The following is a 4010-nucleotide window of genomic DNA, read 5'->3' on the forward strand; positions in this document are numbered from 1 at the left end:
GAGGATCAAATATTTATCATTTTAAGGTGTTGAGGGACCGAATAGATCTCTCGAAAGAGTTGGGGCCAAGTTGAGGATTTGTAAGCAGACATAAATTATATTACTATTAATCCTCATAAAATTTACTTCATAATCTTCTAACTACTATCATAATTGAGGATTTACACTCTTAATTGCAATGGGTGCAAATTTTCTTGGATTTTAACCTCCATGCATTTATATTTTTTAGAGAAAATAGGCTATTATTTGATACAAGAAAAAAAAAGGTTTAGTTCTTGAGAAGAAAGGATGGGTAAAGCTAAGTTAGGTGGTAATGGAGGGTGGATGTAGTGGATAATTTAGCTGAATTTCTCCCCCTGTTTCTGATATGGTCGTTCCGGGCACTATGGCTGTAGTGGATAATTTTGCTGAAATTACTCCCCCTATTTCTGATTTGGTCGTGTAAGCCACTATGGATAATCCGATGAGTGATGTGGTTGATTTTAACTCTAACACTGTGGATATTGATTCCCCCCCCCTAAGATTCTTTCTACCACTGTGGGTTTTGCTTCCTGTGAGCTGAATCGTGTTGTGAACCAGGAATCTTTGGGTTATGCTCACTTTGTCTCTCACCTTAACTCTGACAATTTGGCCAGTGATTTCCCTGGTGTTCCTAAGGTTACTTCCCCTGTGTTGTCAAATGTTCGTGTGATGGGCCCTTTTGTGGAGGTGCCTACTAACTTAATTTCTCCTCAAGCTTTGTTTGCTCGTGTGGGGGAGGAGGTGAGAATGTAATCCGATTGGCTTCATGGATCATCTAAGTCTTCTTCAGAAGCTAGTGAGGAGGAAGAATATACACAAAATGGTCGTCCTGTTGTGAGGGAGAATTTGAATATTTCCTCTCATGGGAGGGGTAGGCGTGGCAGGAAATAATTCTGGACTTTTTGCTGATGTTGGTGCTACTTTTATGTGTATCTGTGTTGGTTATCGGATGCATTGGGCTCTTCTTCTTGCTGCTGGTGTTATGATGGTGGCGAGTTCTGATTTTACTAGAAGACTTTTCATTTTGTTGGCTGCCATTTTGATGGATTTTAGAAAGATATTTGTGGTTGTGATTTATAGATTGAGGGCTATGGTGTGGCTAGGGCTCACTTATTTTAAGCCAAGGCGCGTGGCAACCGTTGTTGATGCATGGGCTCTCTTTCCATACTGGATGGACAGTGCCTGACTTAGTGGTAGTTGGAAGCCTCTGCCTTTACTGAGCCTATTGGGTTGTTACCCTTGTTTACTCCTTGTAGTTTATTTTTTTCCTTTTACTTTTACATTTTACCTTGTTGTAACCCTTTTGAATATCTAAACATTCCTAAGAATGAGTATGGGCTTGTTTTTACTATCAGTAGAGGCTCAATGTTAAAATTGCTCTCATAATCTTATCCTTTTTAGACTAACAAGAAGCTGCTGACCATGTTTGATCATGAGAGCCAGTCTATAATTTGGATGGCGCAGAGGGCCAGAGAGAAGGGGGAAAAAACTTATAATGCAAGTTTCAAGTGGCCATCATTAAAGGTGTATAATTCTGAGCTGAGTAAATTGATATCGAGCAAGAAGAGCAGGAAGAGGGACTCGGCCGCGGGGCTTTTTGTGTTCTCGGTGCAGTCGAGGGTTAGTGGAGTGAAGTATCCATATCAGTGGATGGCCATGGCACAACAGAACAATTGGGATGTGTTGCTTGATGCTGGAGCGTTAGGTCCCAAGGATATGGATTCCCTGGGATTGTCACTTTACAGACCTGATTTCATAATAACTTCATTCTATAGGGTGTTTGGATTAGATTCTACTGGTTTTGGCTGCCTGCTTATCAAGAAATCGATCATCGGTTGCTTGCAGAACCCGAATGGTGGCACTGGGAGTGGAATGGTGAGGATTTTACCTATTTTTCCTTAGTATTTGAGTGATTCTGTTGATGGTTTAGCTGGTTTTGATGCAACAGAGAAGGAACGGCTTGATTGTAATGAAGAATCAGGGATGCCTGGTACCAGCCAAGTATCCCAAATGCCTGCTTTCTCTGGTGCATTTACGTCGGCGCAGGTAAGGAATGTGGTTGAGACCGAGATGGATCTCGATAATAACTTTGAGAGGGATGGAGCCAGCACCATCTTTGAAGAAACTGAGAGTGTTTCAGTTGGAGAGTTGATGAAGAGCCTGATTTTCAGTTAAGATGAGCCATCGGATAATTCTCTCTGTATTGATTTGGGCCATAACCCCTTTCGTTCGGAGAATTCTGGTCACATCAATGGAGGCAATCTTCCTTCTCCTATACTGCCTTCATGGTTTTATGGAAGGAAGAATCATAAGAGGCTATCACCTCAGGTAACTTTAGTGAAGAAGTCAATGTATGAAGATCAAGTGCTCTCTTTCGATGCAGGAGGGGAGGCAAGGAAGAGCCTGATATTGGGATTGTAGGAGGGGAGGCAAGGAAGATTTCATTTGCTAATGGAGGGAAGACTAACAACTCAACTTTAGCCATTGGAATTCAAAACTTGTATGAAAATGATTCAACATCTGAAATATGCCAGGAAGGCATAATAGAAATGAAAGAAAGTGCAATAAGAAGGGAGACTGAATGTGAATTCAGGTTATTAGAGAGGAGAGAAGGAAACAATACCCGGTTCAAAGGTGGAAGATTCTTCGGCATGGAAGACAAGGAACATGTTCATGTTGTAAGCATGGACCGTCGAGTTTCCTTCATCATGGAAGATGCCAAACCTATTGAAACCTTCACACATAATCTAGGTGATGATGATGCTTCCAGTGGTGGTGACTATGAAGAGGATGATGAAGATTGGGGAAGAAGAGAGCCTGAAATAGTTTGTAGGCACATTGACCATGTTAATATGATGGGGCTAAGCAAAACCACCTACTCTGATATCTCGTCAATTGGCTCATAACCGCATTGCTCCATCTGCGGTTACCATCATTGGATGGTAAAGAAGGGATGCCGCTTGTCCGAATCTATGGGCCGAAGATCAAATACAAGAGGAGCGCAGCTGTGGCTTTTAATGACATGGATAGAGGTGGAGGGATGATTCACCTGAAACTGTCGAGAAACTGGCTGAAATAAATGGGATCTCTTTAGGAATTGGTTTTCTTAGCCACATAAGGCTTATGGATAGTCAGAAAGCACTTCATGGTGCAGTTGAAGTGAAAGATCCTTCATTGTGTAGACATATATCAAGTGGTAAAAATGCCACTATCAATGTTGTGGTTGTTACTTCTTCTCTTGGTTTTCTCACAAATTTTGTAGATGTCTACAAGATGTAGGCTTTTTTGTCTAGGTTCCTTGATCCAGTATTTGTTGAAAGTGTTAACTTATTCGCCATTACTGAGATCTCATAGAACTAGAAAGTCGAATGTATACTAGTTTATGTCCATGTATATCAGACAATCTAGGCCTTCGGTGACGCCGAAACATGACCGCCATTAACTGTTGCAGAAGTTTGCTTGGATGATGCAGAGACCAAGTTGGATTCTGAACTAGAATTTGGTTTGTATCTTTGCATCACTCGAGTTCGTTCAGATGTTTGGAATTTATTTGTTCTTGTCAGATTTCCTAGTTATGTTATCTCTTTTTTTTTTTGTTGCATGAAGAGTTTGCTTATGAATTCTGATTTGCCTGTTCATTTGATGGAGTCCTTTTTGTTTCCATCATTGCTATTTGAATGGCTGAAACTAAGCAGGCAGCAAACTATTTCACCATAGATTGATACTTTGTTCATTTAAGCACATGCCTTCTTTATCATTAGTGTGCTTTGTTTACACCTTTTCTTTTTTTAGTTTTTTGTTTCTTGTTTTCATTTTCATGTTTGTTAATTAGTGTTTGAAGTTCATATTTTGATAATTCTACGGCTTAAACAATGGTGGAGCAGTTGATCTAAATTTCTGAGTTTTATCAGTAGATTGAAAGCACATCTGTAATAAAGAAGAAAGGCTGTGATGGTGGTTGGTTTCTGAAGAAGATATAATATATATTT

General features: G+C 40.2%; 1 pseudogene; it reads left to right on the top strand.

Moving 5' to 3' along the window:
• Positions 1-883: 883 nt before the first annotated feature.
• Positions 884-3526, top strand: LOC110116731 (annotated as a pseudogene).
• The last annotated feature ends 484 nt before the right edge of the window (positions 3527-4010 follow it).

This window comes from Dendrobium catenatum, unplaced genomic scaffold (assembly GCF_001605985.2).
Source record: "Dendrobium catenatum unplaced genomic scaffold, ASM160598v2 fragScaff_scaffold_1191, whole genome shotgun sequence".
Taxonomy (NCBI): Eukaryota; Viridiplantae; Streptophyta; class Magnoliopsida; order Asparagales; family Orchidaceae; genus Dendrobium; species Dendrobium catenatum.